Genomic DNA, 17,944 nt, shown 5'->3' with positions numbered 1-17,944 from the left:
GGAAATATATTGCTAACAGTAGCTATCTTTGGATTGAAAGATCATAAATGATATCCAATATCTTCTTTATCTTTTCTAAACTTTTCTACATTCGGCATCTAACACTTTTAAATTTGGGGCAAGGAAACTTTAAAAACTAGTTTCTCCTTTTTAAAGCAAGGGATTATTAATGAGAAGGTAAGAGGGAAAGGCAAGTCAGGCATGTCATAAATTCCCTAGGGCATGTGATTGTTTATTTCAAAAGATCCTGAGTTGGGAGCTAAAAATAGTTAAGAGCTGGGAGCTGAAGTTGGGGAGTCCCACAAGAAGGGCTGTGAACAGGGCAAACCGAGGTCAAGCACAACAGTGGGGTGACTTGGAGGGAGGGGGGTTGGCTTGGGGCTCTCTTTAGGACTGGGGGCTGTGTGGGGAGAAGGTGCTCGTCAGGGATCCAGCTTGGAAAGGCTGTGTGGAGGGTGTTGCTTCAGGAGTGGAGAGTTGTTTTAAAGGTTCAATGGGAGAATGGAGCTCAGTTTGATCCCAAAGTAAGCAGCTGGATTCTCCCAAGTCTCATTAGCCTATCAAACAGGCTTTTCACTCCCAGAGCTAGAATCTGATTTCTGGTCATTTGTAGCCTCTTCACCCAATTTCTTACTAAAGAATTATATGTGCCCCCAGGTATGTCATGATTTGGGTGATTCTTGTACTAAAAGAACTTTTCCACTGAAGTCCTTTCAAAAAAAAAAATATGCAGACTTTCTATACTTCCAAAACTAGAAAGGCCTTTGGAAATACTCTAGCCAAAGCCCTCATGGATGCAAGACACAGTGCTCCTTTTAGAGGTGAAGAAATTGGGACTTAAGGAGTTAGGTGATTTGTCCAGGATGAGTGAATAACTTATGGTAGGACTCCCCAGGATCCCTCTCTTTTCTGTGTATTTTTCCATTACCCCAAGTTGCTCCTTGTTAAACAGGAAGAATAGTCCTTTGCTTGAATACGTCAACTCAATGTTATGTCCTGTCATAATAGCACAGTATTTATCATTATATCTTGACAGAATAATACTTACCATTTTGTTCTGACTAAATAATACTCACCATTTATTGAGGCCCATGTGCTCTTTTATAAGCTGTCATTTAATTTTCATAATAACAAGGTATTATTAGACTCTATTTTCAAACTAAGAAGCTGGCCATCAAAGTAGTTAAATAAATCATCCACCATCATCCTGTTAGTGGTAGCAGAGCTAGGATCTGAATCAGTTCATCTGAATCCAAATATACTTTCTTAGCTCTCCCTGAAGATACACTGGTGGGTGTATAAATACAGTGGAATATTATTCACCCTTTAAAAAGAAGGAAATCCTGTTATTTGCAACAACATGGATGAATCTAGAGGACATTATGCTAAGAGAAATAAGCCAGACACAGAAAGACAAATACTGCATGATCTCACTTATAAGTGGAATCTTTAAAAAGTTGAAGGTATAGAAGCAGATGACAGAATCGGGTTGCCAGGACGGTGCGGGAAATGAGATGTTGGTCAAAAGGTACATAGTTCTACAGGATGAATAAGTTTTAGAAAACTAATATACAATAATGTAACTATACTTAATACTTTATTGTATACTTGAGATCTGCTAAGAGGGTAGATCTTGTGTTCTCACCACATAAAAAAAAAGGAAGTAACTATCTGAGGTGATAAATATGTTAATTAGCTTGAATGTGGTAATCATTTCACTATGTATATGTATATTAAATCATCAAATTGTGCACCTTAAATTATACAATTTTTAACTGTCAATATACTCCAGCAAAATTTTTAAAATAAATATATAAAAATACCTTGACTGCTTTGACTGGAATGTCATGTTTGAAAGAGACATATGTAGACTTGGAAGTCACCAGAAAGCTTTAAGGAATTAAGATTGACTTTGAAAGTCAATAAAAGCTCCCTAGAAAAACAGCCTGGTACCTTGCTCACATGGTTCACAGCAGTCTTTCCTGGTAAGGAATGAAAGGTGGCTTTCCTGAGAGATGGCAAAGAAAGAACCTTAAGACATTTGGGGGGATCTTAAACCTGGGGAATTCACCCAGATCTAAGGTATTCAGGCAAAGGCTGATGGCAACTATGTGGCTTAGCTTCTTAGCCTTAAGAGACTAATTAAAGTTCAATCTGAAGATTCCTTATGAAATTTCAGCAAAGCAGATTTAAGAGGGCCTATATAATTAATTGCTATTCTTGTGTTTATGCAAATAATCAGGATAAATTCACTGAGACTTAGAAGTAAATGTTAGTCTTAATTTAGCTATCTTTGATTAAAATGAGGGTGATTTTAGAGAGAAAAAATGTGTTTCAAAATAACTACAATACACAGTTGTGGATATTACTTTCTAGTTGTTAATTGTCTTTAAAGTTTTATTTTTCACCTATAAACTGAACTTGATCCTGAATTTTTCTAGTTTTCTTAAATATTTGGCAACAACCTTCTGAACTAATGTTTCATTTTTCTCCCATCCTTTGACTTGGAATTATTGAGAAGTAAAACACTTTTGTTTTTGTTTTGTTCTGAGCTTTGCAATTTCCAGTTACAGCTAAAGGACATGACATAAACTTGAGAAATCGTCACAACAGCTCATGCTTAAACAATCTCAGCGAGTGATGCTATGTAAGCCTTGCAGAATTTACCTAAGCACCTGATGACTGCAGACCAAGAGCATCTATCAGATTGTCATCGCCTGCCTTCATTCCAGCAAAAGAAGCTTTGAGCCTTGCACCTAAAAATCTTCCCGCTCTTCCTCGGCTCTACCTACGGAGGCGGCAGCCGTCTCCTATTCAGCACCATGGCTGCCCTCAGACCCCTCGTGAAACCCAAAATTGTCACAAAGAGGACCAAGAGGTTCATCCGGCACCAGTCAGACCGATATGTCAAAAGTAAGCAGAACTGGCGGAAACCCAGAGGCATTGACAACAGGGTGCGCAGAAGATTCAAGGGCCAGATCTTGATGCCCAGTGTTGGTTATGGGAGCAACAAGAAAACAAAGCACATGCTGCCCAGTGGCCTTCGGAAGTTTCTGGTCCACAACATCAAGGAGCTTGAAGTGCTGCTGATGTGCAACAAATCTTACTGTGCTGAGATTGCTCACAGCATCTCCTCAAAGAACCACAAACCATGTGGAAAGAGCAGCCCAGCTGGCCATCAGAGTCACCAATCCCAATGCCAGGCTGCGCGGAGAAGAAAGTGAATAGATAGATTGTGTACACATCATATTTCTGTTAATAAAACTATAAAATGTTGCAAAATAATAATAATAATTAAAAATAAAAATCTTCTCGACTGAAAGCTTTACAGACTCAGCAACTGGTTTTTAATTTGCTCTGATCATAAACTTTTGTTTTTTCTTTTTGTTTTTACAGGCATGTCTCTTATTAAATACCTGATTACTTGCTTACACAATATAGGCCTCAGTTTGGGAGCCCACCTGCATCACCACCTCCTGAAATAAGGCTCAACAGTTTAACTAACCTGACTTACTTATAGGACTAAATGACTGGATCAGTGAAACATGGAGCAACCTTCCAATTTAGCTTCTAGAATGTGAAACTTTGTTATTTAAAGTTTCAGGGGTGGGACTGAAGGGACCAAAGTTTTGCCACCCTGAAGCTGCCTTTTTGGGATATTGATATTAAGATATTTGTTAAGAAACAGGACTCAGAGGGAGCCTTTGACCATCCCCCTTTCCTACCCCAGAGATTCAGACAGAGAAATCTGCTTTGGAAAGGGGACCTTAGGATGGTCACCTTGGCCTAATTTGAATTAAGTATGGTAAACAAGAGGGCGTCAGGCAGGCCCCTGTTAACCTAGTTTCCCATTGTTTTTGAGCTGCCTAGTAAGAATTTGCTGGCCATGTATGTTTCCCTCTTCCTCAGCTACCTGTAAATCTCCCATTCTCACTTCTGAAAGCTAAAACCCTGCTGCCACCCACCTTCTCCTTTGTCCAAAAATGTCTCATATACCCAATGTTGCCTCACTGTCTTTGGAATTTTCATGGATTTTCCATGCTTATGTGAATTCCCCATGTGCATGTATTAAAACTTTGATTTTCTCCTATTTAAAAAAAAATACCTTGACTACAAAAAAAAAAAAATACCATTGAGATACCATTGGTGGGACTGTCCTTTCCAAGAGCTGCTTCTTCATTAAAGTAAATTAAGCATTCCTTAAAGTTCTCTTATTAGAGAAATTGTCTTTTCTTCAATTAAAATAACAACATTTAAGTATTTTGACATCATATAAGAACTAATTTCCTTCATTGCATTAATTCTAAGCACCTCCATGGAGTTACCAGGATAAGAATTTTTACCCCAGATTAGTTCTTATTTCACTTGGGTGTGCAAAGTATTACTGTGATGTATTACTGTCGCTGGTGGAAATAGGGCCCTTTCACAGAGTAGCAAGGATAGCACTGCAGCGATCCACATGTGGGAAGATAAGGTTTAGTGATAAAGTTTATTGTAGAAGCAAAATCAAAGGACTGTCCTGGGTTCAGTTCCGTCCCACTGTAAAAAGAAGTCCAGCCTTTTCTTCATCAAGCCCAAGAACAGGGCCAGTGTCCAAATATTCTGTGCTACTGGTTCAGGCCGGTTCAGTCCCTGCCCCCAGCCCGCCAGCTCAGCCTGTGCCACCAGCTTGCACCCGGCTGCCCTTGGAGCCTGCACCGCGTCAGCCGCAGGGCCACGGGGCCTATGTAACCGCTATGGAAAGAGCGCGCCGGAGCGTATGAGCACAGGAACAAACACATATTGGGGGGACGGAGCCTGTGTTGGGATGATTATATTATCTCAGGCTTGGGAAGAACTAGGCACTTTTTCAAACTAACCAATCAATTTCCAAACCTTTTTCTCAAAATATGGTTCACACATCCTTGGAAGCCCCAAGGCCCTTTCAGGGGTCTTCAAGGTCAAGATTGTTTCATAGAAATACTAAATGTTATTTGCCTTTTTCTCTCATCCTATCACAACTGTATGGTGGAGTCTTCCAGTGGCTACATGACTTTTAAGGAAATCATCACTCTGATAACTACTAGAATGTACCTTTTTTTTGCGTTTCCTAAAAACTTTTAAGGTCATAAGTTTTTAAGTATAAATATGAATGTTTAGAGAGATTAACTCAGTTCATTCTCAGTATAGTAGTGGTGCTCTTACAGTTACAGCTGCTATCAGGTCTTAACCTCATTATCATCCAATAAACTGATATCTGAAAAAAAATTCCAGCCCGGCGGGGCGTGGCTCAGCAGTTGAGCGTCAACCTAGGATCCAGGCGATCAGGGTTCGATTCCTGGTCAGGGCACATGCCCAGGTTGTGGGCTCGATCCCCAGTTGGGGTCGTGCAGGGGGCAGCTGATCAATGACTCTCTCATCATTGATGTTTCTATCTCTCTCTCCCTCTCCTTTCCTCTCTCTGAAATCAATAAAGATATTTAAAAAAAAAAAATTTCCAAATCTTTAGCAGGCTGGTTTGGGATCCTCTACCTAACTAATCCATTTCCTAGATCTTCTGGGGTTCTGTGTCCCTTATCCAACCTGATCCTTTCCCCAGGCTAGACAGACAGGCCTTTATGGTCGCCGTCTTGGCTCCTTCTGCACATGCCTCATAGTAGAAGCACCTTCCCCTGCACCATCTTGGCTTTTACTGGGCATGTGCCCAGCAGAGGAATTTCCCCTTTATTGTTTATTCCTTCCCCCCATAGTCTGGGAGAACCGGTTGTACCCTGGAGCCTGGAGAGATTGGAAAGCTGGTTCTTCCTCCTATATGGGAGGGGGTGGGGACTGAGGGTTATTAATCCCTTTGGCAGGGCAATGCTGTGATCCCCTGGGGTGCCAATGAATGCTGCAACTTCCTAGCAAAGCAGACTTATTATCTGATTCAGCTCCCTAGTTTATTATGCTTGATAACATCTGATTCCTTTTGCTCCCTTCCTTTATTAATATCTAGCTACCTATGCTAACATTACTATAAGATGGGAATGCTTTGCACACTCAAGTGAAAGACAAAAGGATGCACGGTGAAGTTTTTATGAGAACTGTAAAGGAGAAGTCTTAGATACTCCCTGTGTTTGTCTGTTTTATTTCCCATTAATATGGCAGTCTTCAAAAGTTTTGCATTACAAAACATCAACCCTGGTATTTGAATTAATAAATAAAAAGCAAGGTGCCCTCCAATTTCCTACTGGTCTTTGGGACAAAGATCATTCAGAGTTCATCCTGAAAAGCATCTAAATTTAGATATTTGCTGCCAGAGCAAAACCTTCATGTACCAGTAATAGAAGCAGGCAGGCTTTCCAAAGTATGCCAGGCATGTGTTTGCAATACTGTCACAAGCAGGGTCAAGAGTATCTGGCCCTGTGTGCTGGTGACCTGGGGGCCTTGCCGTTTTATAGGCCAGTCTCAAAGAGATCTGGGGCTGGAAGCAGAGAAGATTGCACAACAGTGAGCATGGGTGCTTTTTAAAATCACATTAGTCAGGCAAAGTTTTTTAAAAACTTCTTCCCATACAGGCCATGTCTTGCAAGTCTATGTTTGGGTTCATTTTACTTTGTGTAATCCAAAGCCAGTTGTCTTGCCACTACAGGATGGGTTCTGAATCCAAATACAAAGTTAACACCCAGTGTGGTCTTATACATTTGGGCTAGTTTTTCCCAAATTTCTGTCTTAGGTACTGTTGCCTCTGAGGGTTAAAAACATCAATGACCATTTGTTTTTATTGAAGTAGTCTGTTGGCCATGAACTTTCTAGTCCACATAGTTACTGTATTGTTTTTGATGGTGGCAGATCTTCAAGCAGTCAAGGAGGAGAAAAGCTACCCTTCCTATTCTTAAAGTATGGAGGACATTAAAGCTAGAACTGGGGGGGAGGGGACAATAATAACAGTAATAATTTTGGTTTGTAGTGAGCACTTACTATATCTCTGACACTACATATATTTTTTCTTATTATTTTCATAATTCTATGAGGTAGGTGTTTTTACCTTATTTTGACAGATGAGAAAACTGAGAAGTATTAAGTAATTTACTGAAGGATATATAGCTACTATCAAACAAAACTAAATTTTGAACCTAGACTCTTCAAATCGAAAGCCCCACAGGAAACACTTAGATTTTAAGTCTTTATAGGGAGTCCAAGGACATGACTGTCAAAGTGCTGAGCTGATGTAAGGGAGTGAAAATGACATCGCACAAATTAGGGTGGTCCATGGACTATCAGTGTGTGGGAACTGCTCTGAGATCTGCATTAGAACTTTTGGAAGTTTGCACTGTTCAAAATGGATGCTTCAGACAGAGCACCTGATGAGCACCATACAACAGAGTAAAATGCTCATCCTCTCTGACTCCATCTTGCTCCCATCCTGTTGTGCTCCCATGGCCTTCAAGAAAATAGCTTCTTGCATATAAACATGCGAATAATTAGAAGAATTCTGCTTGTGGCTTGAATTTTCAAAAACAGCCCCTTACCAGAAAGTATCTCAAGAAAATAAGGGAAGTATGTATTGTGCACCAAAGATTTTCAGGAACATCATGACCGGACTCATATCAACTAGGGTCAACAAACTAAGATCAATCTTCCTCAGACCCCTGTGGGTGCCCAGATGTCTTCAGTTGACAATCACCTCTTGGCCCTCCCGTTTCCCCCTTCCCTTGACATAAAAGAAGACTGAACTCTGTACTTAAAGTGGATTTGAGGCACCACTGCATCTCTTACCTTCTTGGTTGGCACATTCTCGATCAATAAACTTTTCCTTACTCAAAACTCTGACATTTTGAGTTTTGGCCTTTTGAAGCATCGGGCACATCGACTTTGGACATGTAACAAGAGCATCAAATGAGCTTACTAGAGCAAGAATTCTTGGTCTGGAAATTGGTGTGCCAGCCTCAACAGACACGATTTCTTAAGAAACTGAATGGGGTCTTTCAAGAATAGGAGAAGTCTACAGCAGAAAGATTCCTGGGAGGGCTGCCCATCAAGCCAAAGAGAACTACAAATGGAAAAGACATACTCTCAGAAACTGCAGACATTTGGAAGGAGAGCAGTGCCAAGTATAGCATAAGAAGATCAAGATGGAATTAGTATATGGCTCTTAAATGTCACAGGATGGCAAGAAACTGGAGATAAAGTCACTAGGGCAAGAAGCAATTTTATATGGACTCACAGCCACCTATGGGCCAGACTGCTGAGCAGTGCTAAGAGTGGGAATATGGTCATTTTCAAAACTGGCCTAAGCTTGTGACCAGGTGCCATGAGCAATAGATGACACTTTCCATATGTGTTCATACCTGAGAGGGTTTTGCAACAAGTCATGTGAAAAGGTGTTATGAGGTGTCCCTTGGAGAATCAGGTCTACCTAGAGCAGTCAGGGCTGGAGTAATTTATGACAAACTATCAGGTTTCTTCTGAGACCAGAGAGCCACTTGAACTCTCACTACTGGAGAAATAATTAAGAAGAAAGGAAGATAAAATCAGATGCTCTTGGGGCAGAAGAATAAAGAGAAGAGCATCCCAGTACAGGGAGGATGCAAGTATGCCTCTGCTCCCTAAAGTCAGAGCCCAGGGATCACAGTGATGACCAGTCACCTTCATCTGCATCTAGTGGGGCAAATATGGGCAAAAACAGGATTTGGAGGCCACTGAGGCACCAACTCCTGGCATCTCACGGACTTCAATCTGTGAAGGACAGTTTCAAAAACAAAGCTAGGATTGCCACCACGCCCCCAGGTAGAAAGCTCATTTTTGTTTCAGGTGTGAGAAAAAAACATCTTGTGGCAGACTGCCCTCCTGAGGGAAAAGTTCAGGGAGGGGGCCCTGCCAGGTGTGACTCAGCAGTTGAGCATCAAGCTAGAATCCAGAAGATCGCGGTTCAATTCCCGGTCAGGGCACATGCCCGGGTTGCAGGCTCCATCCCCAGTCGGGGGTGTGCAGGAAGCAGCCGATCAGTGACTCTCTCATCATTGATGTTTCTATCTCTTCCTCTCCCTCTCCCTTCCTCTCTCTGAAATCAATAAAGATATATTTTTTTAAAAAGGGGGGGGCAACTCAGAGAGGGAGAGCTTGCCCTTCATGTGGCAGAAGACTTACCACTTTTCCCAGATCCTAAAATGGAAAAATGTCCAGCTATCTTTCCTTGTTGAATGCTACTGCTACTATGTTTGACCCCAAGTTTTAACTGGCCTGGTGGAGCCCATGACTGACTGTCTGGGTGGGGTGGGAGTGGCACCCCAGAGGGGCAACTCAAACCTTTCCTGGTAAATAACTACAAAGCTAGGGAGAGTCAGACCTCTGCATCCAAAAGGGCTGCAGAGCTGAGTCACTCTTACTTTATGGGGGATGAAGGGAGGGAAGGGTCAACAGACTAAGATCAATCTTCTGGGCCTTAAGACTGGAGAGACTCAGATGCCAGGAGCAAATAATGTACTATGTTTACTCTCCCCTTCACTCAACACTCTGAGGGGTATTGTGTAACAGACCTGCTGAGATGTTAAATATGTCTGTGAAGGAATACGGTGGGGGGAGGGGGCAAATAATTTGTTATTTATGCTATTCTCTTTTATGAAGACTGGAACTCTCTTGTTTGAATGGTGGAGAGTGTAAAAATTCAAATTACTGGAAAAGAGATTGGGGGGGGACAGGGTGGAGATGGCAGAGATCATAGAAAGGTAGGAAAGCCAAGCTTATGGCTGGAGAGAGGCCCAGAGAGAGGGTGTCTAGTGAGAAAAGAGGGACTGGCTGAGGAAGGAGCTGAGGTGAGGAACAGATGTTTAAAAGGAGTTATTATATAGAGTTTTGTGGTGTGAGATGCCATGAAATTGTCTCTTTGTGAAACCTTCAGTAAAATCTCCATTCATCAGTGCTTTGCAACTGGGGTTGGATGCAGGGGGGGAGCTCAAATTGCTGGGCCCATACCTGGTCAAAGAACCCAGCCGCATTCAGGGGCTGTGTAAAAACACAATGCCAAGTCACATTCTCAAAAACACTGGAGGTGCACACAGCTTCACGGTAAGTGGGAGAGAGAAGAGAGATTCAGAGAAGGCCCCACAGAAGAGGTGGCAGCAGAGATGAGCCTTGAAAGAGGATCAACGTTTCTACTACAATTGGGGACAGGGGGACTTCAAGTACAAGAGGCCAAGAGCAGAGGCAGGGAGGTGTCAAAGCGTTTGGTATGTTTACTGAGTGATATTGTCTGCATGGGGAAGAAGAGCAGGCTGGAGAGAAAAATAAAAAGAATGGCTGGAGGAACTATGGATGTTTGGCAACCTGAAACCTTAGAGACTGTCACAGATGCTCTGGAGAGCAAAACAAGGACTGTCATATGCTATTTGCAAGAAGACAGAATATGGAACAATATACTATATCCCTGAAAGGAGAGGTTCCCCCCCCCTCCAAGTATCTGCCTCTTTCAAATGGCCAGGCCAACCTGGATTGTAAACACCATATAGAATAAATCACATTACAGGTTAATCTCACTCAGTTTCACAAGATTCCCCCTGGACTTGACAGCTCTGCTTTTATTCCAGCCCCAGCTGAGAAAAAGCTGCTACTTGGCCATGCCCTCTGACTTGTGGGGTATGCATAACTTCCAAGGTCCTTCACCAACACTGAAACCACTCCAGCTCTGGCTGCCTGAGGAGCTCTCACATCCACCAGAAGTGTTCTGCCTGTCTCCAGGGCTGCCTGGCCCGTAGTCCCCTCCCTCTCCTCCTCTCTTAGAGTTGCAATTGATTGATGATCCTGTACCCATCTGCTCCGAGAGTCTGAGGACATCATACAGCCTAGTCCAAGTGGATCCCAAGGGGTCTGGTGGTACTTTTTTTTTTTAACCTCAGGTCCTTTTAACCTCAAGAAGTAGAAACCAATTCATCAGTTAACAGAAACACATTAAACACCTGCTAGGTGCGCTATGATACAAAATGAGTAAGACATGATCCCTGACCTCAGGGATCTCAGAGGGTACTCAGTTGGGAAAGGCATGTAAATAAACATGGACGATTGGTGTGACGACTGGGAAGGAGGGAAGGACGGGTTGCTGAGGGGAGATACCTAGCACAGAAGAAAGCGAGGAGGAAAAGAGAGTCTCCCAGGAGAGGGGACCCACAAGCTGACTCCTGGAAGGAAGAGCAGAAGCTAGCCTAGTGGGTGGGGTGAAAGGAGGGAGCAGGCACAGGAGGCATGGGGAGCAGGATATGAATGGGAATGGCCTAGGCACAGAGAGAGTCCGTCCTTTGGGCAGTTATGGGTAGTTTATTGAGACTGGTGTTTAGGCTGAAGAGATAAACCTTAAGGTGCATCAGGAAGGACCTGTATGCCCTGCCATGGAATTGAGACTTTATCAAGGAAGTGAGGACTCACCGGTGCTTAGTTTCCTGCCTATTCCTGAAAAACAGAAATCCACACAAGAAAGGAAATTGTATACTCTTTACTCAGCATTGAATAATAAGTAGTCTTAATAACATAAATATTAAGTAATTTTTTAACCAGAAATTATACTATTGCAAGGATAGGGGACAGGGATGACAACTGCCTTAATAGAAAATAGCCTTATGCTATGCTATATGGAGATTAAGTACCAGAAGAGTTCAAATAGTTGAAAGTGGTTGCTTTTGGAGAATCAGGAAGGGGAAGGGTAGGAGATGGGACTGCTGTGGCACTACTCATCTTGTAATATTTAACTTTGTAAATAAACTATTTAGAAAATTGTGTAGCTACATTAATATAAGTACAATTCTTTCTTTAATGTATGTGTGAACTCCAGCTTCACCATTTAATAACTGAGTGACCTGGGCAGACTCTTTTTTTTTATTATTTTATTGATTTCAGGGAGAGAGGGAGGGAGAGGGAGAGAGAGAAACATGAGTCATTGATCGGCTGCCTCCTGCACGCCCCCTGCTGGGGATCGAGGCCTAACCCCGGCTTGTGCTCTGACCCGAACAGAACCTGTCTCCTGGATCCTAGGTCAATGCTGAACTGCTGAGCCACGCCTGTCCCGCTGGGCCGGCTCTTTATCCTTGTGGCTTAGTTTCCTCACCTGTAAAATGAGATACCACTTATCTTGCCGAGCTATTATGAGGATTCAATGATATAAAAAAGTGCCTAGCACTGAGTCTGAAGCTTAGTAGGAACTCAGTCAATCGCAGGCATTTTCATTTGTAATATGAGGTGGGAAAGAAGCCTAAAAAAAAGCATGTTCTATATCATACACACCCATGGGCACTGCAACACAACCCCTTATTTAATAAAGGTATGACTGTATTCATAAAGAATAGAAGAAATTATAATTCTGATATCAGAAACCAAAAACTAGTTAAATCTTTGAAAATCAGAGGCATACCCATCCTTGAAAAAAATATCTGCAGAAACAATAAGACAAAATATCCTCTGGTGAATCTATCTGCCTTGGAAAGTAGGGATTTGCAACAACTTTGATTTGCATGTTCGTCTAAAATAAAAAGGTAACCATTTATGTGCATATATACACAACCCAAGGACATGGACAATGGTGGGGAGAGGGACTGGGGAGGGGGAAGGAATGGGGTGGAACGGGTCATTGGGGAGAAAAAGGGACATCTGTAATATTTTAAACAATAATAAAACTTTAAAAATAAATAAATAAATTAATTAATTAATTAATTAATTAATTAATTAATTAATTAAATAAAATAGTAACCTAGCATTTAATACAGGTGACAGTAACAGATTTACATAGAAAGACGGTTTTCCTGCGCCGTGTGGCGACCAAGGTTCTTTCTATTCCCTTTCACCCGCCAGGCCCTCAGATTTCACAATTTTGGAATCAAGGGGTCAAATTTAAAAGATCTTTAAGCCTCGGCCCACACTCTAAGGTTCTGCGACTTAATGGAAATGTGTATGTGCTTTAGACGTGGCAATAAACATACCACACAGGTTTCTCACTAGGCTCCTAAAACGATGCATTTCCTTAATCTGTCTCTAACTAAAACAAAGTATTTCTGAATCAGCAGCCCCTGGATTGGGTCTCGTCACGCTCACACCCGACGTCGTTCTATTGCACAAAACCCAAGTGGTTTCGGCGGTCGCCTCGGGTGTAGGAACTACATCTCCCAGGGTGCCCCGAGCGTGGGGAGCCCACTCGGATTGGCCAAGGGTCGGTGACGCTCAGTGTTTTGGCCCTGGCGGTCACATGTTTCCTTTGTTGTGAGCTGCAGCAGGCTGGCTCGAGGAGACGCCGGGGCTGGAGGAGCGCTGCGCCGCCAGCCGCTAACGGACCGCTGGGGCCGCCGCTGCTGGTCACTGCTGCTGGCTGCCTCCAGCCTTCTTCGCGAGGTACCCGGGGATGACAGCTCCAGGACCGGCCGAAAGGCGAGGAACCGGCCAGAGCCGGGGGCGGAGGGGCGGCCGAGGTCACGACCACGGGGGTGTCTGTCTGCAGGAAGGAAGCCAGCGGCGGCCGGCCTCTCGGAGCCAGACGAGGCGGGTCTGAGGAGAGATTGCGGTCGGTGCTGCAGGGCCCCTGTCTGGGGCGAGGGGTCTGCAGGGCTTTCCTCGGGGTCTTCAGCCCCGCTCGGTAACGACAGTCCTGAAGGGAGAGCACCCCAGCCTCCTGGCACGGCCGCCCCGGAACCGCGGCGTTGCTGACGCGCCCCGCGGGGGCCGGGTTGGGAGGGGCCCGGCCGCCAGGGCTGGGGGTAGCAGGTGCGGGTCACCCCGTCACCTCGGGGGCGGGAGCAGCTGGCGGACGGGCCCCGGGAGATGGGTCCTGCGTGTGGCCCATGGGCTTCGAACGGGCCGCTTCCCTTTTTCAATCGAAGGAATTGCTGAGAATGTGAAGGCCTCAGATCAAGCCTTCCCGTTTGGTGGGGGACCCTTGTTTGTCTGGGGGGACTGGCGGGATCAAGGTGGGTTCCCAGGCTACGGGCCAGAGAAGCCCCGCTAAACGGTTGCGAAATGTGCTCGCTACTGTCACCTGACCGTTACCCCCACCCCACCCCCACCCCCGGGGAGCCTTTGTTTACCACGGATCGCGGCGGGGCCTGCGCGCGGAGAACGCGGCCCCGGAGCGACCGTCCCCGGGGAGCCGTGGCGGGAGGGGCTGCGGGCGTTCCGCCGGCGGAGTCCCCGCCTAACCTCCCCACCTACCCACCACTCCAAGACTTGGTTTCTTAATTTAGTTCCTAACGTCCCCGCCCCCAAGTTCTGGATGTTCCGTACGCAAACGATTAACCCGGTCGGGATTGGGCGCTTGCGGGCGACTTGCGGGGCGGGAACCACTCGGCGAGTTCCGAGCGTTTATTGGCGGGTGACTGTCGCTAGGTGGTCCTGCGCGGGCAGCTCTTCCCCGCCCCCTTGAAGGTGATCTGGAGGACGCGCGAGGGCGCGCTCGGGGCTCTGCCGCTGCTGCGGCCGGCGCGGAGCCGGCGGCGCGCGCTCCCGCGAGGAAGGATTCCGCGGGGTCGGCCCTGGGTGAACCCCCAGACCCCAGTTCTTTGTGGCCGAAACCTGCAGCCGCGGCGGGTCTCAAGGACCGCGACGTTAGCCGCGTGGAAGTGGTGTCTTTTCCGCTGCAGTGTTGAGCAGGAAGGCAGGAAGTCCTCTTGCGAATGTTCTTGTTGGTTCTGTAAACAAGATTTAAATAGCTAAGTAAGGACCCTACCGCCACATTTTAGGGTGCCGCAGTCACCTCCAAGGCAGTGACTGTACACAAATAGGTTAGTGGATTTTAATGACCAATCTCTTGCACTCTTGAGCAGGTTTTTAAAAAGCACATCTTAGTATTTGCAGCTACAGGCTATTTAGGTCCACCAGCTGAGGTTGATTTTTATTAGGTACGTAAAATGGATTTAAAATCTGCCTGCTGTCGACCAAGGTGTAAAATTAGAATTCTAAAATATTAGATATCCTTTGAGGATATCCTAAAAGTTAAAGATTCTTCTATAGCTCAGTTCAGATGAGTTGTTTTCTTTGGGGGATTATAGCTCACTCTTCTATGTGTTAATCCCCGTGGTAATTCACAATTTGTGAGAGTAAATTGCAAATGTCTTGTTTTAAAATTGTAAGTTACTGTGACCGTAATAAGATCTACAAAAACAATCATTTCAGCCGATAGTTGCCCTAATCTCATGAGGAGATCGTGGAAATAGAGCATTTAGGTTTTATCAGGTTTTCTTTTCCTGTAAATCTGTATGAATTGACCCGAAACGTAATGCATTTCTGTAGGAGGTTGATTGAGCTGCCTGGGTGAAGCAGGCATTTAATATGAACAGTTCTCATTGGTCATGCATTTTAATATTTTTTTTAAATTGAAGTGGAGATGACTGCACCATAAGGAGCAGCTTCTGTGATCCCAAACTGCAACCTACTTGTGCATTCAGGGCTTTTAACCTATCTGAATAAGTACAAAATGCAAACCTTTTTAAAAAATAAAATCTCCATTCAAAAGGCTGCTTAGCCCGGGCCAGCGCGTCTCAGTGGTTGGAGCGTTGGCCTGCGCACCGCAGGGGGGGGGTCCATTCCGGGCCAAGGGCAGGTACCTGGGTCAATCCTGTAAAAAATAAATATCTTCTCTTAAATAAGTGACTGCAGTTATTTTTGTATATACATTTAAAGACCCTATTCTATTAAAAACAATAGCTAAACTAATTTTTTTAATTGAAGAGTTTGTCACTCTGCCTAAATTTACGTAAGGGCTACAGTTCTTCAGATTTTGGCACATCTTAAATTCTTCTAAATTGGTGTTTAAATTAGGCTTTACTCTCTTCAATGGTTTCTTAAAGTTATTTTTGTAAGTAATTTGTGTCACCACTAAGGTAAATAAAAATCACTTGGCTTACAAATGCACTAACAGAAAGCATAACTCTAGTATATATCCATACGTCTTTTGATTTTAAAATAATACAGTGCGTTAAATACCTAAAAGAAGCATTTTAGCAAGATAAAACTAATGAAGTTAAGTTTACATTCAAGTCTAGAGAAGCATGAGCAGACTCAGTAAAACAGCTTAATACCAGGTATGATGTCTGATGATTAATTTTTTATTTTTCTTCCTTTGGGGAATATTAGCCAAAAATCTTAAGGCAAGGGAGAGAAACACTGAGTGGAGAAATTCAATTTTTGGTTCTGTAATTTAGGAGAAGATAGTATTATCTTTTTAGTTATAGAACCATATGGTTTAGTCTGACATTAAGCACTCCTAAATTTTTCATCATCACATACTTCTTATTTTCTTTCTTTAATCAAAATCATAGTGTATTGACCATTTGAGGTCCTAGTAAACAAAGGATAATCACTGGTTGCTATAACTCTAGACAAATAAATTTAAGGTTTTAGTTGATTTCTGATATCTTAAGTGGGTAAATATGTTCTTGATGTTTCCATTAAGAAATTAGAAATGTTGCCTGGCTGGTGTGTCTCAGTACTTTAGCTTAGACCCATGAACCTAGAGATCATTGGTTCAATTCCTGGTCAGGGAACATGCCCAGGTTTCGGGCTCCATCCCCAGTAAAGGGCGTGCAGGAAGCAGCTGATTGATGTTTCTATCTCTCTATCCCTTTCCCTTCTCTCTCTCAAATAAAAACATTTTTTAAGATATATTTTTTAAAAAGAAATTAAAAATGTTGGAAATAGCAGCTTGCAGACTGGACTTTCAATATTACATTTTTAAAACTTGGTTCAGGAACCACTGCTCCAAAAGTAAAGCTTTAAATTGAAAATTTAAGAGTATCAATTTATAATTTTTTTAAATGATCATTAAATACAAATAAATAAATAAACTTTTGAGAAAATACGGTGAAAATATTAGAAATTTATAAAAAATTGCTTGGTTTTACATAGTATCATGTTAAATATAACTTTCTAGTTATTTTAAAATAATGGATTTATTATGTTGCAGTTGTTTTCTTCCTTCTTTTGAGTTACTATGTATCTTTAAAGGTAAACCTCTTCTTGGTTAGTGTTTTTATTATCTCTGCTATGTTGTTCACTCAAGGTTAAATTTGAGAAAGTGAAGTGGTGTAGAGCATAGCACGTGCAGTTCACTACTGCACATTGTAGGGACCGTGTTAGTTAAAATGTGGTTGGTTTCCTTTGTTTCTGGCATTTATTAATAAGCCCCTCATTAATCTATACTATCTTTAAGGCTGATTGTAACTTTTTTCTTTGTATAGAATTCCTGCATTCTAAAGGAAAATTAAGCTTGGTTGCAGCACAGCTACACCCTAGATTGATTTTGATAGTATACAGTATACCTTCTTTAAACTTTGTATGCTGACCTCCTCTGTCCCGTAAGTACGTATAGCTAAAAATCCTTCAGAAAATGCCCAGGTGAATTGCCTTGCTCTTCTACTTCTTAAGGCAGCAATTTTCAACCTTTTTCATCTCATAGCACACATAAACCAATTACTAAAATTTTACAGCACAGCAAAAAATATATTTTTTGCCAATCTGACAAAAAATAGATATAATTTTTTTATTCATTCACACCAAACGGCTATTGTTGTGTTGGCTGTTGTCGTGTTTTTAATTTGGCAATCTAAGGGAAAAGAGGTCAGTGCCCCTGACTAAATAGTCAGGTATTGCATGTTTAAAAATCACTGCCTTAAGGTATAATTCTAGACCAGATCAGTCACGAGAGAATCTGTTCCAATTTGCACCTGTGTTTTCTGCTGGAGAAACACTGAGAATTTGAATCTACTTTAATATTAGTCTTGGAGTCCTTGTATGGTTCTTACCTTAGCCAATCCCACAGAGTCTAAAACTGGATCTAAATCCAGTATTTGTGACCCCAGTGCCAGACAAGGAGTAGGCTCTCTATAAATGTTTCTTGCATTGGTCTGAATACCTGTGTTGGCTCAGAATCTCATGGGAAGAAGCATTTACCTAGGATTAACTCCCCTAACTTGACTGACTTGAAATATTCTTTACCAAAGGTACACACAAGTTAGACTGA

General features: G+C 43.0%; 1 protein-coding gene and 1 pseudogene across 4 annotated transcripts in view; both read left to right on the top strand.

Moving 5' to 3' along the window:
• Positions 1-2,822: 2,822 nt before the first annotated feature.
• Positions 2,823-3,228, top strand: LOC107541095 (large ribosomal subunit protein eL32 pseudogene; annotated as a pseudogene).
• Positions 3,229-13,223: 9,995 nt separating this feature from the next.
• Positions 13,224-17,944, top strand: part of KLHL24 (kelch like family member 24) — a 36,712-nt gene continuing 31,991 nt past the window's right edge. The window contains exon 1 of one of the 4 annotated variants that reach the window (XM_016218065.2): positions 13,224-13,326. The gene's annotated coding sequence lies outside the window, so the exon portion shown is untranslated. Of the gene's footprint in view, positions 13,363-13,464; positions 13,496-14,113; positions 17,280-17,944 lie in introns of those variants that run through there. The other 3 variants (XM_087818286.1, XM_016218063.2, XM_087818287.1) reach the window with 3 other exon arrangements.

The sequence above is a fragment of the Miniopterus natalensis genome, chromosome 6 (assembly GCF_054644295.1).
Source record: "Miniopterus natalensis isolate mMinNat1 chromosome 6, mMinNat1.hap1, whole genome shotgun sequence".
Lineage (NCBI taxonomy): Eukaryota > Metazoa > Chordata > Mammalia > Chiroptera > Miniopteridae > Miniopterus > Miniopterus natalensis.
Note: the sequence above shows the minus strand (reverse complement) of the source record. Positions and strands in the feature narration are given on the sequence as shown.